The sequence below is a fragment of the Nicotiana tomentosiformis genome, chromosome 6 (assembly GCF_000390325.3).
Source record: "Nicotiana tomentosiformis chromosome 6, ASM39032v3, whole genome shotgun sequence".
NCBI classification, from domain to species: domain Eukaryota; kingdom Viridiplantae; phylum Streptophyta; class Magnoliopsida; order Solanales; family Solanaceae; genus Nicotiana; species Nicotiana tomentosiformis.
Genome location: NC_090817.1, coordinates 131,939,189 through 131,959,717, shown reverse-complemented (window position 1 = coordinate 131,959,717; position 20,529 = coordinate 131,939,189). Strand labels below are relative to the sequence as shown.

General features: G+C 39.3%; 1 long non-coding RNA gene across 1 annotated transcript; it reads left to right on the top strand.

Annotated features, from left to right (window-relative positions):
• The first annotated feature begins 1,348 nt into the window (after nt 1-1,348).
• LOC117273201 (uncharacterized) lies at nt 1,349-6,851 on the top strand. The gene is made up of 2 exons (XR_011408861.1): nt 1,349-1,860; nt 6,545-6,851. It is a non-coding gene; the product is annotated as an uncharacterized lncRNA (long non-coding RNA).
• Nucleotides 6,852-20,529: the final 13,678 nt, after the last annotated feature.

Genomic DNA, 20,529 nt, shown 5'->3' with positions numbered 1-20,529 from the left:
CTGTCTAAACGGAAAAGGACTTATAATCGAGATGCCGTAACCAAAAGGGAATTTTCATGTCACTTCGTTTTAGTTTACAGGAATACGCAAATCACGTTTGATTTAATTTGCGTAACTCTAAAGGGAAATAATTCATCTAGAAGAAACTAATTAAATGTAAAGTTAAATCCATTTATGGTCATTAAACTTAATTTCTCACTGTAACAATAACAAAAAAAATTTACTTCATAGGTGACTGTATGTGGTCTTAAATAAGTCATTTGTGTGACTGTAAAATTTTTAAAACTTGTGATTTAAATTAGGCATAGTATTTGTATAACTATAAATATTACCTATTAAAAAAATATTGAAAGACATAAATCTTTTAAAACGGACTAATAAGAAAATAATATCTATCTTTTTGAAATGAATGAGGTAGTTTTTATCACTTATGGTTACGTGTTGATGAGTGTAGTGTTCATGTGAAACATATGTCTGAACAACTAGAACTATCTAAATGGTTACTACGAAAGTTTCACTGATAGTTTGTGTCAAATTTAAGGGCTAACTAATAATTTACCCTCGAATAATTGTAGTGTTTTGAAATTTGAATACTTACATATTGGGTACAATAATATTTTGTACTCATCGTGAGCACGTAATTTTTGCCTCACCGAAAATACTCCTACAAAAATCAATAAATGGATGTTTTCCCAATTGTTTTTAATTTTCCTAGAAATTTTAGGAATTTTTGTTAATTGTTTGCAAGTAGTTACATTTTTGTGCACTTTTAATATTTTAAAGTCATGAAAAATACCAAAAATATTTAATTCTTTATTGCATAGTATTTTAGATCTTTATTGCATTTAGGATTAATTATTTTTAATCAAATGCATTATTAATTGAGAATCTTCAATATACATAAAAATCTTCAACAATATACATATATATATATATAAAATAGTCATGTCTATATTTTAGCTTTTAGTTTTAAATTAATTAGTGTTAAATTAGTGAAATAAGTAAGATTAATTCTACCAAATAGATTAAGTTAGAGTCTAATTTAGGATTTTATTTAGTTTATTTATTAATGAAATTAGATTTTTAAAATTAAAGAAAAGAAGGAAAAACAAAAGAAAGAAGAAGGGTGTCTTGTTTGGAATTGGGCCAAGCCTCTAAGGCCCAAAATAATTCCATCCGCCCAAGCTCCAATTCCCCCTAATCGGTCCAGATACCCCTTCAATCAAAACGACGTCGTTTCGGTCCCAAGCAATCTCGGCCGTTCGTGATTTCTGATCGAACGGCTCGGAACTCATTTGCTTATTATCTTAAAACCGTCTAAAGAGACCCCCCCCATACCCCTAACTCATCTTACAGACCTCTCAAACCCTATTCTCCTTACCCTAATCCTTCGCTGCCGCCGGAAATCGCCCACGGCGGCGGCATTACTCCAATAAACCCCAAAATGTCATCCCATAACCCTTGTTATCTCCTCGTTCTTTTCCTACCATTAGTTTCGTCAAAAACCTCCTATATTTGCTTGATTTTTAGATCTAAAAGGGAAGAACCCTAATCCTTTTCTTTTATTGATTGCTTCTGAATCTAGGTCGTGTGACGATGAAATTTATACCAATCGATTAATCTCATTGGTGACTATCAATTGGTATCAATCTCGATTCGACTAATGGTCACCAGAACTTGATTAAAACCTGGTCGACCGGCCAGAACTTTGGAGCTCCCATAACTATGATTCTCTTGGTCGGTGTATGCCGGATATCATCACATATAGCATTGGCTACGCCTCGAGTGTGAGCTAGTGCTCGTGTGGCGATGCCGGCTATTAACCGAACTTTTTTTTTTCCGGCAGCATTATCGTCTACTGTTAGTCTTTTCTTCTCATCTTTCATTCCCTAGAATTGATGATTCGCCGTTTAATTGTTAATCATTAGTTAAATCATAATTTTGCTTGACAGCATGCTAAGGTTAATAGTTAGTCACTAGTAAATTATTTTAATCTTCTGAGTAACTACTTGTTGAATTGAATCTGAAGTTGGTCAATTGATAATTACTTGTTGGTTTGAATTGCATATCTACTTAATCAACTTGTTTAATCAGTTGTTGAGTCATGTTTAGCTTATGTTTGTTAGCTTACTGTTAATTCAGTTTAGTTAATTGCTACCTGTTAAACGTTTGGTTCTGATATGAGAAAGAGGGCAGTAATTTTAGGTACAGGGTAGTAAAATGATGAGTTAAAAGAAAAGGCTAAACGAAGGGTGTTAACATAGACTTGAGAGAGTTAAAGGAAATAAGAAAATGAGAGAAAACTTCTAGAAAGGGATAGTTGTCTTAATTTGTTAGACAAGATGCTGAAATTAGATACAGCTCTCCATTTTCTGGTACAAAAAGATGACATTTCCCTGAATTTAAGAGAAGGGTGGCAGATTCTGTCACGACCCAAACCGATGGGCCGCGATGGGCACGAGGTACCTTACTCAATCGAGTACCAACGTAACATATCTTTCTTATTATATCATCATATACATGTGACATACGGGCCTAATAGGCCAACATCATCAATTATAAACTCAAAACATAGGCCGACAAGGCCGTACAATCTTTCACATACATGACATATGTCTACAAGCCTCTAATAGTACATAAATATCATAAAGGTCGGGGCAGAGCCCCGCCATACTAATCAGTACATGTCCTAATCATACTGACCACATAAGAAATTCCGGAACAAATGGAGTGTACCAACATCTTCCGCTGAGCTGATCGCCTACTTGGAGGACTCTCGACCTGTCTATCGAGACCTGCGGGTATGAAACGCAGCGTTCCCAGGCAAAAAGGACGTCAGTACAAATAATGTACCGAGTATGTAAGGAATGAAAATCAGTAAATAATATACATGAGAGAAACATGGAGTAAAAGACTTGACATGTACGTCTGCATAGCTCTGTGAATCATTTCATTTTTATAACATCATACGTATACGTATAAATGTCATACCATGCATAGGTATATGTGTTCTTAACATCATCAAGCCTTTGAGGGCATCCTATCATATTATTTCGGCCACTGTGGGCAAATCATCAACGTATACCAGCTGATCAGGTGGTGGTGCGTATATAACGCCATAACCTTTTTCCATATCCCATATACATATAATATACGCGTATATAACGCTTTCTTATCATGGGTCAATGTACATGTATAAATGCATGAAATGCATAAGAAATACGTTAATACGATTTCTCGAATATCATAAAATCAATATGCCTTTCAGAAAACTTTATCAAATACGTATTTTTCTAAGACCCATGAACAGAGGAAATAATAATAATTCACATAGTGAAATCAAGAATATAGAGCCCTAGTATTTCTATGAATAGAGTCATTTATGAGTGTGGCGTTGCCGGCTATTACCCCGACTTCTTTTTTTCCGGCAGCATTATCTTCTACTGTTAATCTTTTCTTCTCCTCTTCATTCCCTAGAATTGATGATTCGCTGTTTAATTATTAATCATTAGTTAAATCATAATTTTGCTTGACAACATGCTAAGGTTAATATTTAATCACTAGTAAATTGTTTTAACCTTCTAAGTAGCTACTTGTTGAATTGAATCCGAAGTTGGTCAATTGATAATTACTTGTTAGTTTGAATTGCATATCTACTTAATCAACTTGTTTAATCAGTTGTTGAGTCATGTTTAGCTTATGTTTGTTAGCTTACTATTAATTCAGTTTAGTTAATTGCTATCTGTTAAACGTTTGGTTCTGATATGAGAAAGAGGGCAATAATTTTGGGTATAGGGTAGTAAAATGATGAGTTAAAAGAAAAGGTTAAACGAAGGGTATTAACATAGACTTGAGGGAGTTAAAGGAATTAAGAAAATGAGAGAAAACTTCTAGAAAGGGATAGTTGTCTTAATTTGTTAGACAAGATGCTGAAATTAGATACAGCTCTCCATTTTCTGGTACAAAAAAATGCCATTTCCCTCAATTTAAGAGAAGGGTGGCAAATTCTGTCACGACCCAAACCGATGGGCCGCGACGGGCACCCGTTACCTTACTCAACCGAGTACCAACGTAACGTATCTTTCTTATTATATCATCATATACACGTGACATACAGGCCTAATAGGCCAACATCATCAATTATAAACTCAAAACATAGGCCGACAAGGCCGTACAATCTTTTACGTACACGACATATGTCTACAAGCCTCTAAGAGTACATAAATATCATAAAGGTCGGGATAGGGCCCCGCCATACTAATCAGTACATGTCCTAATCATACTGACCACATAAGAAACTCCGGAATAAATGGTGTGTACCAACATCTTCCGCTAAGCTGATCGCCTACTTGAGGACTCTCGATCTGTCTATCGATACCTGGGGGCATGAAACGTAGCGTTCCCAGGCAAAAGGGACGTCAGTACAAATAATGTATCGAGTATGTAAGGAATGAAAATCAGTAAATAATATACATGAGAGAAACATGGAGTAAAAGACTCGACATATATGTCTGCATAGCTCTGTGAATCATTTCATTTTTATAACGTCATGCATATGCGTATAAATGTCATACCATGCATAGGTATATGTCTTCATAACATCATTAAGCCTTTGAGGGCATCCCATCATATCATTTCGGCCACTGTGGGCAAATCATCAACGTACAGCTGATCAGGTGGTGGTGCGTATATAACGCCATAACCTTTTTTTATATCCCATATACATATAATATATGCGTATATAACGCCTTCTTATCATGGGTCAATGTACATGTATAAATGCATGAAATACATAAGAAATACGTTAATAAGATTTCTCGAATACCATAAAATCAATATGCCTTTCAGAAAACTTTATCAAATACGTATTTTTCTGAGACCCATGAACAGAGGATATAATAATAATTCACATGGGGAAATCAAGAATATAGATACCCCTAGTATTTCTATGAATAGAGTCATTTATGAGTGTGGCGTTGCCGGCTATTACCCGGACTTCTTTTTTTCCGGCAGCATTGTCTTCTACTGTTAATCTTTTCTTCTCCTCTTCATTCCCTAGAATTGATGATTCGCCGTTTAATTGTTAATCATTAGTTAAATCATAATTTTGCTTGACAACATGCTAAGGTTAATATTTAATCACTAAAAAATTGTTTTAACCTTCTGAGTAACTACTTGTTGAATTGAACCTGAAGTTGGTCAATTGATAATTACTTGTTGGTTTGAATTGCATATCTACTTAATCAACTTGTTTAATCAGTTGTTGAGTCATGTTTAGCTTATGTTTATTAGCTTACTATTAATTCAGTTTAGTTTATTGCTATCTGTTAAACGTTTGGTTTTGATATGAGAAAGAGGGCAATAATTTTGGGTATAGGGTAGTAAAACAATGAGTTAAAAGAAAAGGTTAAACGAAGGGTGTTAACATAGACTCGAGGGAGTAAAAGGAAATAAGAAAATGAGAGAAAACTTCTAGAAAGGGACTACTGTCTTAATTTGTTAGAAAAGATGCAGAAATTAGATACAGCTCTCCATTTTCTGGTACAAAAAGATGCCATTTTCCTGAATTTAAGGGAAGGCTGGTAGATTCTTTGGAGCTGATCGGATTCCTTCATAAAGCTCTCATATATTCTACATAATAGAGGAATTCTCTGCAGATTTTACACACAGTAAAATCCCAGAAAAATCTAAAATTTCCTTTTCATTTAACACTGATCATGCACTGATTTTTTAGAGTCCTCTTTTCTTCACTTTCATTTTAGCAAAGAAAATTCTGGAAAACCAATTCTGGGATTTCAGAAACAAAAACAAAAATAAATACTCTCTGAAAATCTGAAATTTCACACGTTAACAAGAAGAAATCTGGGCATTTCTGGAAAGAATCAGTGTTCATCGACACTGTTTCATTGTTTTTCTTTTGGTTCATTTCTGGATTTTTGAGATTGAGCTTCAAAGCATTCTTGTGTTGTTTCTACTGTTTGTGTGCTTGCTGCTGCTTCTTCTCAGAATTTCAGAGATTTATTTTCTCTTTTACTTACCTTTGTTGCTTTAAGGTATATATTGATAAACTTTGTACGATTCTGAACTTAGCACAATCACATTAAGCTTGAAATCTGTGAATTTTAGATGGTCGTTGTGCTTACATGATATTTTACCTTCTTTATGAATTGTTCTAAAAAAGGTTTGAATGACTTGAAATGAGAAGGTCTAACTTTGTTGATCCTACTGTTGCTCATGAATTATTTCAATTATATGTTATCTTTTTAGTTTACTCATGTTTCAAGCCTAATGTCATAGATAGGCTATTGATCTAGCTTAAAGGTTCTTTCAGGTTCAAAACATCTCCATGTCTAATTGATTGTACCATGAATAATGACGTATTTACTGGAAATAGGTGATTCATGTTTGAAATAGTGTTTGCAGGGGGCTGATCAGTAAGAATCAGTTTGTTTTGATGTTTTGAGTTTAAAGTGGAATTGTTCTTTGGTTAAACTCAGGAATTACTCAACAGTTAGACTAATCTCATTTGTATTTGTATGTTTAGATATTGTTGGTGGTCAAGTGATTTCTGAGGGTAGCTCAGTGGCTATCTCATTGTAAATCAAGATCAACAAGGAGATTGAAAAGTCACTAGCTTAAGTCATTTTTTCTTTCTTCCTGGAAAGGTGTAAAAGAAGACATCATTAGTTTCGATTAATCAACCTTGTAATTTCAATTGTCTATTGTTAATTGATGTAATCACATGACAAATCATGAACCATATTCATTTTTATTTACATATTTTGTTTGGATTTGGAAATTAATGTTAGACCTCCAGAATTTATAAATTTGGGCCCTTTTAGCGTGATCAATGGTAGGCCTTGCTATTTAATCCTTGTTATGGTTTTGGACCTTTTGGGCCTCTCTTTAATTCATGCTTTCCTTCATTTCGAGACTACTAGAATTGTGAGACATGATATTTTTTATTTTTTTTTATTTTTTTTCTCGTTGTTATGAATAAAAAATCAGGTTGCTTTCACCCAATCTACGCCTGTATCCAAAGATAGACGCCAATTATTATTGGCAGTAGGTTGTTTAATTATTTAGCATGTGAGGTGGACTTCTATTTCCATCTCTTTGGATTTTTTTCTACAAACAGCCCCAAAACTAGATGAATTAACAGTCCATAAACATCCATAGAAAGGTTTCTTTTAGGCACGCATTTAATCAAATTGTCGTGATTATGTATACGTTCGCGTGACACGATTACGATTTCAAAAATGAATACTCGTAGAAACGCTTTTAGGCACGGCTTAAATTAGTATTGAGATTATGTACACGTTCGTGTGACATAATTACGATTTCCAAAATTAAATCGAGGTATGCGTTCGCGCAACTTCGGCCAAACAATCTTAAATTAATAAAGCAAGCGTGACTAATTATGTACACATTCGCGTGACATGATTTTAGCATCCCAAATAAAGCAGACTTACCCACATGTAATCCGTTTCAAAGATTAAATCCATAAACGTCATAATTAAAAGCGGTAAAAGGTAAAACGTACATAGGTTCTAAAAATACGTAATTAAATAATTTATTAAGTCAAGTTTGATTAAAAGCGACTGTACTAAAACCACGGACCTCAGGAATGCCTAACACATTCTCTCGGGTTAACAGAATTTCTTACCCGGTCTTCTATGTTTGCAGACTTTTAAACAGAGTCAAACTTCCTCGATTTGGGATTTTAAAATAAATGGTGACTCGGAACACCGTAAATAAATAATTCCGAGTGGCGACTCTGAATTCAATAAATAATCCCATTTCGAATAATGTCACTTTAATTGGAAAAACTCCCTACCCCCCTCGGGAAAAAGGAGGTGTGACAGCTCTGGCGACTCTGCTGGGGATCGAACCCAGAATCTCTGGTTCAAGGTTCAAGAATTCGAGCTTGTTAACATGCAAACAAACGTACCTACTATGTTTGCCGCTCATTTACTGCTTTAATATTATTTGAACTGTATTAAACTGTCTTCTTACGCCTCCCTTCTGAGTCTTCTAAAAATATGGTGCACACGTATGCGTGTCCCACTTTTCTGTTAGAGGTCATACCAAATAGAACGAGGATGGATCAGCCACTAGGCCTGGTAGACTTTCGTGCTCCCGATACGTTGCTCCCACCTCGGCTCAAGCTGTTCGCTTGGGTAAGCCATGTCTAGAACGCACCCCTAGATTTAAACCTAGAATAACATAGCCTCACGCCGGATCACTAGTAGGTACGTTTGTTTGCATCACGTGCATTTTACTTAGGGGACTCAACATAGGGGTTGGGTCCGTCTAGGATAGGTGTACCCAAAATAAAAGACTATCCTGATGTATCTTACCTGCTATGTATGCATTTATTTATTTCGGCTTGTTTGTTGACCGGCTAAGGAAAGAAAATCAGCAGAAAAACCAAGAGTGAGGTAGGATAGAAAATTCACCCGGTTTTGAAAACCTCGGTATTTGAAAATGCCTCGAAACTCTGCCAAAAATTTTGAAAAAAAAGAGAAAAAGAAAAAAAATTGTCAATATCATATTTTTCCAGTTATGTCAAAACTGACCGAACTACGCGAGTCTGATTCTCACTGGATATGAGATACGTAGGCAAACCTCGTCGGTACCGGCCCAAACAAAACAAAAAAAAAAAAACCAAAACCAAAAAAAATAATAATAAATAAAAAGTGTGTCCTTTTGTTTTTGGTCAAAAGAGTAAGCCGACCCAACTTCAGTTGCGTCCTGCGCCGTTTTTGACGGAATAGCCTTAGAATACCTTTAAATTGTCAAAGGGCTATTCTCGCCAAGAACGGACATGTCTGTCAATAAGGCATTACTTTTCCCATAAAGTGCCTTACCCCGGCCTGAAAACTTTATTTAAAAGTGGGAAGGGGCCATTATTGCAAAGATGATCATTTTTGGCCAATGCTGTACAAATAGCCACCTTCATGTGATTTCTATTTGAAAAACTGAAAACTGGTTTTGCAAAAGAGTCGCCTGCTCTGTCTTTTATACTAGAGTCAACCCTAACCCTAACCGTTCACATGTACAGAATGAACACTGTCCAAAACCCGCCATTAAATGTTGTAGAGCAGGCTTCACTGCAGCTTCAAATGCGGTGGTATGATTTGGATAAAGAGGGTCAAGACTGGGTAGTAGAATATTTGGGTGCTCTCACGGATATTATGAAAGTCAAGCCCCAGAATGATCTGATCAAGGCTTTGGTGACTTTCTGGGATCCTGTTCACAATGCCTTCCGATTCTCAGACTTTGAGCTCACTCCCACCCTGGAGGAAATAGCCGGATATACTTGTTTCGGCCGGGACTTGAGAAATCAGCAACTTATATTCCCAAGGCCTCTCTCTGTGCGCCGGTTCTTTGATATCTTGAACATCAGTAAACAAATAAGGAAGAACAATGTAAACAATGGATGTTGTTCCTTCTACTTCCTATACTCTAGATATGGGCATCCAAATAGGTTTGAAACACATGAAAAGGGGTTGGACAACAAGCAAAGCAAGGACACCTAGAAGATTCATCGTCGCTTTGTTTTCATAGTGGCGTTTCTGGGCATTATAGTTTTCCCAAATGAAAAAAGGACAATTGATATCCGCATGGCCAGAATTGCGCAAGTCCTAACTGCCAAAGAGGATCACACGCTTGCTCCGCTTATATTATCGGACATCTATCGACCACTGACGCTGCGTAGGTCTGGGGCGACATTCTTTGAAGGTTGCAATATTCTTTAGCAAATGTGGCTAATTGAACATCTTCGCCATCACCCAAAATTCATGAGTTAGGGCCCAAGCGAGAACAACTTCATCGAGAGTTATGAGGAAAAGGTAAAAGATTATAACTCTTTAGAAGGGGTTGAAGCTTGGATCTCCCACCTAAGAACTCTAAAGGCGAATTAGATTGAGTGGACTTTAGGATGGCTCCCGGTGAGGGAAGTCATGCACATGACAGCCACAAAGAACTATTTGCTATTAATGGGCTTGATAAGTGTCCAACCATATGCACCGCAAAGAGTTCTAAGATAATTGGGAAGATATCAAGTGGTGCCTGAGGATGAAGATTTGAGTGTCCAAGTTATTGAGCTACACCCCGAGGCCCCACTTCCCAAGGCTTTAATCCAACAAATTTGGAATAGTTATCGATACTTGAAAGAGGATACCCAAGTACCCGATCTTGCAAGAGATGAAGTAGATCCAGGCTATGCCACATGGTTCAAGAGAAGGAATTGCATTAATGAGGAGCCGGAGCCCGAGCTTGAACGGCCCGCCAAAAGGCTTCATAGTCAGGCTTTTGATGACAAAGTCCGAGAACGATTAGCCTGAAGAGAAAAGGAAAAGAAATATCAAGCCACCATCCATGCCTTAGAGGAAAAGTTGAGGAACCTCGCATTCGACAATGATCTACAGGCGCAGGTGGCCGAAGATGAAAAGAGAAAATTGACCCGAGAGAATGAGGTGCTCCGAGCCCAACTCCGGGACATGAGGATAGCCGCCGAAATGCCTGTAAGGAGCGAGAGATATGAAAAACTCATCAACAACTTAAGAATAAAGGTACATGACTATGCAGCTGACTTGACAAAGGCCAAAAATGATTTGCTAAATGCTCAAGCAAGATTGGCCAAAGGAGCGGAAGAACAGGCTAAATTAGCCCACTAGTTGAAGCAGAAATACGACAGAGAAGTAACAGTTTTGAAGAAAAAGCTGGTTGTCCTCTAGAATGAAATGGTCCAGCAAACAAAGGATTTTAAGGCAGAAAGAGAGCATTGCTACGCATTAATTTGTCGACTAGAAGAAAGCATGCAATAGTTACAGGACCAAAACAACACAGATACACAAGTATTGGAAGCTCGGGCATATCAAATTGGGCATATGCTTCAAGAGAAAGGTGTCATCAGAATGGGGATTAAAGATATAGCTGATTATGTCGTAATGAAATGTCACGAATGTGAAGACATGACCAGGTCTATGTTTTTTTACTTCTATGATGACATTCGTTCACCAGGTGATGGCTGACCTAGACCGTCTTCAAGAAGATATTGCACGAAGGCCCGCGCCAAGACCGGCTGATGTCTCGCAGTCTCCCAGAGTACCAGTGGAGGCTCTTATGTACTTTTGAGTTTTTAGTTTTTGAGTATGTACTTTACTTTTTTTGAGTTTTGTTCAAAGCTGTTTTGTGGTTTATTTCGAGCCTGCATGTTTTCTTTTTTAGTCGTCAGTACTTTTAAGTCTTTGTAATAGAAAACCCAAAAAGATTTTTATTTAATGAAATATTGAGAAACCCAAAATTTTGTTTTTTCTTTTATTCCATATTTGTTCCCTGAACTACATAATGATCTAATTCATGCGGCGTTGTGATACATAGGCAGTCCCCATCGGATTCGATCATAGCTATAGACAATCTAAGTAAAAGAATAAACTAGAAACGAATAAAAAAAAGAGAAAATTTGAGTGATAAAATAATAAAAGAGCGAAAAACAGCAAAAGGGAAAGGAAAAGAAATCAAGATTTGAAATCTGAGAAAAGGGATAGCAGAGTCGGGATGAAAAACACAGCCGTTGCAAAAATATTTAAAAATATTTAATTGTTCAGGTGCATTGCCAATATGCGATTCCCTATGTGTTAAATGTCTCAAACTCACCAAGTTATTGTGTGTGCAATAAGACATGTCCTATTTTTAGGTGGTTGGTTTTGTGGTAATCTGGCTTCACATCCTTACTTCACGAGATCTAAGGGAAGTATTGCCATGGCCTCCGAAAGTCATTTACCCATTATACTGAGGATAGCCCTGTATCAGCCATCCCACAGTCAGAGTCAGCAGCTGCTGAGGAAAATAGAAGGTTGCGTTACCGTATGTTAGAAATGTGGGACGCCTGGTCCAACGACAGAGAACCACCTAGTACAATCCCCAGATTTCCTGAATTTCTCCCCAGGGCGGGAGGAACCACCAATGTCCCCATCCCGGTGACCAGACAATTCATCCCGTTTGGGTACCCCACTATATCAGCTAATTTCACCGGTATGCCTTTTGAGGTTCGCCCCCAAGCACCGTCTTCAGGAATATCTTCCACAGTATTCACTGCACCACCAACCTCTACTATGGCACAGCCAACAGTGCCCAGGCCATGCTTTGAACTGTCAACTTTTACTTTTCAAGCCCCCCAATTTCAACTAGACACCGCTTGGGTTACCCCAAACTCTTACCCTCAGCCCCCACAGTATGAGTCTCCCATGGAATAGGAAAGAACCGTGAGGAACCCCGAGCAAGAAGAGATAGCTCTGAAGATGAAAAGCATCGAAAATAGTGTTTCGTATGCCGATCTGTGCATGTTTCCTCACGTTCATTTGCCCGTTGGCTTTAAAACGCCAAAATTCGAAAGCTATGATGGGCATGGAGACCCGATCGGCCATTTGAAAAGATATTGCAATCAGCTGAGAGGGGCGGGTGGAAAAGAAGAACTTTTGATGGCCTATTTTGGAGAGAGCTTGAAGGGAATTGCGTCAGAATGGTATATGGACCAGGACATCTCCCACTGGCATATATGGGATGACTTGGCCCGGGATTTTGTCAGGCAATTCCAATACAATGTTGATATAGCTCCAGATAGGAATTACCTGACCAACCTCAAGAAGAAAGCCTCGGAAAGTTTTCGTGAATACGCTATCAAGTGGCGTGAGCAAGCTGCCAGAGTGAACCCACCGATGGATGAGACATAAATGGTCAATGTTTTCTTGCAGGCCCAAGAGGTCAATTTCTTCCAAAACATGATGTCTGCCATGGGCAAACCGTTCGCGGAGGCCATAAAAATTTGAGAAATGGTAGAAAACGGCTTGAAAACTGGTCGCATCATAAGTCAATCTGCTTTAAGAGCCACTTCCCAAGCCATCCAGAACGTCTCGGGAGGTTTAGCAAATTGAAAGAAGAGGGAAGAATGAGCTATGATGGCTTCAAGTTCAAGAAGCTCTCGTCGATCCCGCGATTATTCTTGCCCGCCTTCCAGAACCTCGCAACATTACTACCCCCATCAAGATGCAGCGTATGCCGTGGCATCGCCTCCCTATGCGGTGATGAATGCCCAACCCTACACACGAGCACAACAATATTACAACCAAAACAGAGCTCCACCTCCAAGAAATAACCATCCTCATCAAGCTCCATATAACCCCCTTCCACCATAAAATAACTACCAACATAATACACGCCCTCATGAGCCTCCTAGGAAAAGCGACTTCACCCCTATTGGTGAGTATTACTGTAGCCTGTTTCCAAAGGTTAGTCCAGATGGGTCTATTGCAACTTGTGCCTCCAAACCGGCAAAATCCGGAATCTCCATCATACCGGCCCGATACCAGGTGTGCCTATCATTCAGGGGCAGAGGGTCATGATACGGAGGATTATTGGACTTTTAAGAGGGCCGTCGAGAATTTGATAGAACAAAAGCGATTGGTGCTGAGGGACAAGGAAGTCCCCAATATGACTAACAACCCATTACCGGCTCACAACAACGGGCCAGTCATTGGAATGATCTGTGAGGACAAGGAATTCAATCCAACTCTGAAAGCTATCATTGCCATCGCCGACTTAGAAAAGAAACCCAAAGCAGTGGCAAAACAAGCTAGAAATGAGAAAAAAGATCAATTCAACTCCTCAAGTTGCAGAAAAAGCTGTGGAAACAAAGACAGGGGCAGCGCCTGCTAAGGACGCCATTCTCTACATTCCTAGAGCCCCAAGACAGGAACAACTCATGTTGAACCCTTCCAAAAGATTTGAACAAAGGAAAGTCATGCTGAATGTGCCAAAGTTGTATGTACCGAAAGGGACTTACGTGGCGTGGGGGCCAATAATTCCACCCAGGCTGGATGAGCATGTGGTCATCATCCGCGCACCGTAGAAACTCATGAGAGACCCCACTGCCGTCCCTTGGAATTACAACAAGACAGTGGTCACATACAAAGGAAAGGAAGTCATGGGAGAAGTAAATAAAATGAACCAATCTGGGAAGTACCACAACCCAGAAGAGATGAACAAATCAAAGCTAAACAAAGAGAAACGGTTTCCACTCAAGAAGCCGGTGAGTGCTGAAGAAGCGGAGAAGTTTTTCCGAAGAATGAAAACTTCAGAATATGCCATAATTGATCAACTCAGGAAGACATCTTCACAGGTTTCACTTTTATCCTTGTTGATGAGCTCAAATAAACATCAGAAGGTGCTCCTGAATATATTGAATGAGACGTATGTCCCGATTGAAACCTCAGTCGAACAACTGGAAAGAATGGCTGAACGATTTTTCGAAGTTAATAGGATTTCCTTCAGCCACAATGACTTGCCTCCAGAGGGAGACGCCCACAACAAAGCCCTTCACTTGACTGTCAAATATGAAGGTTATTATGTGAGGAGGGTTATGCTAGACGGTGGGTCCGGAGTCGACATTTTCCCTCTCTCAACGCTACAGAGGATGGAAATCGGGATAGAAAGGATTAGACCAAACAATATCTGTGTGCGCGCTTTTGATGGCGTCAAGCGAGATATGATAAGGGAAATCACTTTGATTTTAACCATTGGCCCCGTGGACTTTGAAGTGACGTTCCAGGCTCTGGACATGGATACTTCATATAATTTTCTTCTAGGAAGACCATGGATCCATGCCGCATGAGCTGTGCCCTTTACTCTCCACCAAATGGTCAAGTTTGAACATGAAAACCAAGAAATTGTCGTCCACGGGGAGGATGAACAGTCCATTTACAGGGACCCATCTATCCCATGTCTCGAGGCTAGTGAAGGAAGTGAGCACATTGTCTATCAAGCCTTTGAAATTGTGGTCGCCGACCAGTGCGAAGAAGGGACCCCGTTTCCTCAACCCTGCTTATCAAATGCATCTATCATGGTTGCTAGTGAAATGATCAAACATGGGTACAAGCCTGGGAAAGGGCTCGAGGTATCCCTACAAGGCATCACAGAGCCCATCACTTTGACTGCCAATGAGAAGTTCTTTGGATTAGGTTTCCAAGCTACCAATGCCGACATAAAATGGGTCGATGAGCGTAAGAAAAATGGATGGGTCCTGCCCCAGCCAATCCTGTATCTCGCCAAGTCATTTGTTAAGCCAAAGTATGTAGAAGAAGAAGAAGAGGCCTTCACAGCCGAAGAGATTGAGGACATTTGTGAGGCAATGAAAACAAATGTTGTACGAGGTTCACATGGCCCAACCGGGGGAAGGCACAAGCACTTCCGAGGTGCAGTACGTGGGACCAAATGCTAAGCTTCAAAATTGGAAGGCTACTCTATTCCGTATCAGGCAGGAATCCCGATAGTCTAGTCTTACCATCTTTTCTGCATTCCGAGTTATTTCAGGGTGTAACTCGAATATTTTTATTTTTTTGTGTCTTTTAATTCCAATGTAAACCCTCTTATCTTCTATTCAATGAAATGAAATCAGTATTTCATCGTCTATAGATCTCTTTTTTTTAATTTATTTCTGATTTTGCTATTTTCTTATCTTTTCCTTTTCAGTTCTAATAATGCGGACTTAAATAACATGACATGCCTGCAGACTTCATGCCCAGATCCTAAAACGCTGTCTAACTGTGAAATAATGAATCAAGAATCAGAATATGATGAAGATGAGACTTTTAGGGAAATAAATTGAGAACTGGAACAATTTGAGAATAAGCCTAAGTCAAACTTAAATAAAACCGAACCAGTTAATTTGGGTAGTCCAGAAGAGGTCCGGGAAATCATGATAAGCATTCACGCCGATGAAAGAACCAGAGATGCATTGATCCAACTTTTGTTTGAATTCAAAGACGTGTTTGCATGGTCCTATGATGATATGCCAGGGCTGAGTGTCAATTTGGTGGTACATAAATTGCCAACTTATCCCGGTTATCCACCCGTCCAACAAAAGTAGAGAAAGTTTAAAACGGACATCAATAATAAGATCAAAGAAGAAGTCACCAAGAAATTGAAAGCTGGTGTGATTCGGGTGGTCTGATACACCACATGGTTGGCTAACGTGGTCCCAGTGCCGAAGAAAGATGGGAAAACCCGAGTGTGTGTTGATTATCGGGATTTGAACAAAGCAAGCCCTAAGGACAACTTCTCATTGCCAAACATCCACATTCTTGTTGACAACTGTGCCAAATATGAGATACAGTCTTTCATGGATTGTTATGCTGGATATCACCAGGTTCTGATGGATGAAGAAGACACAGAAAAGACGGCTTTCACCACACCCTGGGACACTTACTGTTACAGGGTCATGCCATTTGGTCTGAAAAAAGCCGGGGCAACCTACATGAGAGCTATGACTGCCATCTTCCATGACATGATACACCAGGAAATTGATATGTATGTGATTGATGTGATCATTAAATGCAGAACGCAGGAAGACCATGTGAGGGATTTGAGAAAGTTCTTTGAGCGCCTGCGCATGTATGATTTGAAATTGAATCCAGCTAGATGTGCATTCGAAGTTCCATCTGGGGTTTATAGTCAGTCGGAGGGGTATTGAGTTAGATCCTACAAAGGTAAAATAAATTCGGGATTTTCCCCCTCCGAGAACCAAGAAAGAGGTTATGAGTCTACTAGGAAGATTGAATTACATCAGCAGATTCATTGCTCAGCTCACCACCACTTGTGAGCCCATATTTAAGCTACTGAAGAAAGATGCAGCGATCAAATGGACAGATGAATGTCAAGAGGATTTTGATAAAATCAAAGAATATCTGTCAAATCCGCCAGTGTTGGTTCCACTCGAGCCCGGGAGGCCTTTGATTTTGTACCTGATAGTCCTGGAATTTTTTTTCGGCTGTGTCCTAGGGCAACACGATGTGACCGGGAAGAGAGAGCAAGCCATATACTATCTGAGCAAGAAATTCACTAATTATGAAGCCAAGTACACTTTGTTGGAAAGAACTTATTGTGCCCTGATTTGGGTCGCCCAGAAGCTCAGACATTATTTGTTGGCCTACACCACATATCTCATAACCAGAATGGATCCCCTGAAGTACATATTCCAAAAACCAATGCCCATGGGAAGGTTAGCAAAATGGCAAATCCTGCTCACTGAGTTCGACATTGTCTATGTTACCCGCATGACGATGAAAGCTCAAGCCTTGATGGATTATCTAGCTGAGAACCCGGCTGATGATTAATACCAACCCCTAAGTACATACTTTTCGGACGAGAAAGTAAACTCAGTTGAAATAATTCTAGAAGACACAAATGCTTGGAAAATGTTCTTTGATGGAGCTGTAAATGCAAAAGGTGTCGGGATTGGGGAAATTTTGACTTCGCCCACTGGTCAGCACTATCCGACCACAGTCCGGCTTCGGTTCTTCTGTATGAACAACACTGCCGAGTATGAAAACTTGCATTATGGGCATGAACATGGAAGTTGATCTGGATGTTGAGGAGTTGTTAATCATGGGAAATTCTGACTTGATTATCCGGCAAGTTTAGGGCGAATGGGAAACTCGAGACATCAAGCTTATCCCATACAAACAGCATGTGGAAGATCTTAGCAAACAGTTCAAGTCCGTCGAGTTCAAGTATATTCCTCGATTCCATAATGAGTTAGCTGATGCACTAGCTACTTTGGCCTCAATGCTACCATATCCGGGCAATGTCCATATTAACCCGCTGAAAATCCAAATTCGAGAAGGGCATGGTTATTGTAATGCAATTGAAATAGAACTAGATGTTCAGCCATGGTATCATGATATCAAAAGGTTTTTGAAAATAAAGGAATATCCCGAGCAGGCCAGTGGAGATCAAAAGAGAACTATCAGAAGGCTTGCCAGCAGTTTCTTTTTGAGCGGAGAAGTCTTGTACAAAAGAACTCCAGATTTGAATCTTTTGAGGTGCGTAGATGCCCAAGAAGCTGAAAAGATCATGAACGAAGTGCATTCGAGAGTATGTGGGCCCCATATGAATGGACATGTCCTTGCAAAGAAAATCCTTCGGGCGGGTTATTACTGGATGACCATGGAAAAGGATTGCTTCAGTTTTGTCCGAAAATGCCATCAGTTTCTGATACATGATGACCTGATTCATGCACCACCTTCAGAGTTGCATCCTATGTTAGCACCTTGGTCGTTCGTTGCCTGGGGTATGGATGTTATTGGGCTAATCGAGCCGAAAGCTTCAAATGAGCACAGATTCATTCTGGTTGCCATTGATTACTTCACAAAGTGGGTTGAAGCAGTCACTTTCAAAGTCGTCACCAAGAAAGTGGTGGTGGACTTCGTGCATTCCAATATTATTTGTTGTTTTGGTATTCCTAAAACTATCATTACAGACAATGCTGCAAATCTGAATAGCCACTTGATGAGGGAGGTATGCGAAGAGTTTAAAATTACGCATCGCAATTCTACCCCTACCGACCCAAAGCCAATGGCGTCGTTGAAGTGGCAAACAAGAACATCAAAAAGATCCTCAGGAAAATGATTCAAAGTTCTAGACAGTGGCATGAGAAGTTGCCTTTTGCATTATTGGGATATCGCACATCAGTTGGGGCCACGCCTTACTTATTAGTTTATGGCACTGAAGCTGTAATACCTGCAGAAGTTGAAATTCCCTCTCTTCGAATCATTGTTGAAGTTGAGATCGAGGATGATGAATGGGTCAAGACCCGGGTGGAACAATTAACTATGATTGATGAAAAGTGGATGGCCGCATTTTGTCACGGGTAGTTGTACCAACAAAGAATGGCCCGCGCCTACAATAAGAAAGTGCGGCCTAGAAACTTTGAAGTGGGGCAAGTCGTTCTAAGGCGTATTCTCCCGCATCATGATGAAGCAAAAGGAAAGTTCGCTCCAAATTGGAAAGGTCCATACATTATAAGAAAACTGTTGCCGAAAGGGGCATTGTACTCGGGAGACATTGGGCATTGTACTTGGGAGACATTGGGAACAGCTGTCAATGTGGACTCGGTGAAAAGGTATTATGTTTAACCCCTTTCGCGATTTTAATACTCTCCGATTGGGATGACAAAAGCTTTCATTCTCGCTACCCAAACACTACCAACCCTTGCAAACCCTTTGAGCCGGTTCTCTTTTCTTTAATTACCCTCTTTGGAACCTGAAAGTCATGTAAAAAAAATGATAAAAAAAATTAAAAAGAAAAGAAAAACAAAACAAAAATCAAAAATAAAGTTCCTTGAACTACGTTCGACTTGATTCCAAAAGGATATGTAGGCAGCCTCTTTTTGGGGTTCAGTTACACCAAAATAAAAATCCACATTTCCCCAAAGTTGAAACTGGGGCAGAAGTTATAACGGTTCGGCGATGGTTCCACCTGAAAGGTTTCGAAGTTGTAACCCGGTCCAAAACCTTTTACCCAAATCACTTTTAAGTCCTTCTGATCAATCAGCGAGAATGTTACTTGGATCTGTTGCCACCAAATGAGAGAAATAAAATGAGAGAGTCTTATCGGTGAAAACTTTCACGGGCACCATAAGGCGATGGTAAGCAGAGAAATTGAAAATTAGAGAGTCTTGTTAGTGAAAACTTACAAAGAGCACTATAAGGCGATGATGAGAAGAGAAATAAGAGAGGTCAGCTAGTGAAAACCCGCAAAGGGCGCCACTGATCGAAAAGAGGATCCTCACAACCATCTACATCGACATAGTCTGGGGCAAGGCTTCTCGATTTCGAGGCAAAAGTTGTGATGAATTTCTGAAAGCTAGATGGTTTACACAGATCAGGCATCCAGTCCAAGAGACATGTCATGTTCATTGAAGTCCGCATGCATTCCAGATAATTCCTTCTTCATTTTCCCTGAAAGGGATACCTCTCGTCCAAATCCACTTGTCCGTTTCATTGTTTGCTTTTCTTTGAACCCCTTTCGGTCTAATTCTATTCTAAAGCTAAGACAAAAAAAGGATGGCAAGATTGATTTACAGGACTTTTGTTTGACACAATCCAATATTCAAGAAGGCACCCAGCCTCGACAGGTGCATTGAGTCGATTTCGACTGGCCATGATGGCCGATGCTTTGAAATCAAAAACTCCTGAAAAGAAAGGAAATCAAAGTCTAACGCCCACAAAGGCAAAATAAAGTTGAAAAAGACTAAGTCCCACGTGATTAACCGTCATGGTAAAGTTTTGGAAAAGCTAGTTTCTACAGGGCCAGAAATAAAATCGGTACTCAGGGAACAAGCAAGCAGTTGAGATCTTCATCAAAGAAGCCGAGCCGAGATCAAGTGACTGAAACGCCCAAAGCCACAAAACCAACCACTGTTTCAAACTGACAAATTACTCTTTGTTTGAAAAACAGGAAACAAGTGTAATTAAAAGTAACCTTGCAAGAAGCAAGTGCAACTAAAAGAAATTGCGCAAGGGCTAGAAACAACTTCACATCAACAACTCCAAAAAGGGAAGTCTTCTCCAAAAAAAATTTCCGCATTTACTCATTCTCTAAAATAATAAAAAAGAAGAAGAAGAAAGGAAGAAATGATGATAAAAATGATAATTAAAAAAAAAGGACAAAAAAAAAACAAAGAAA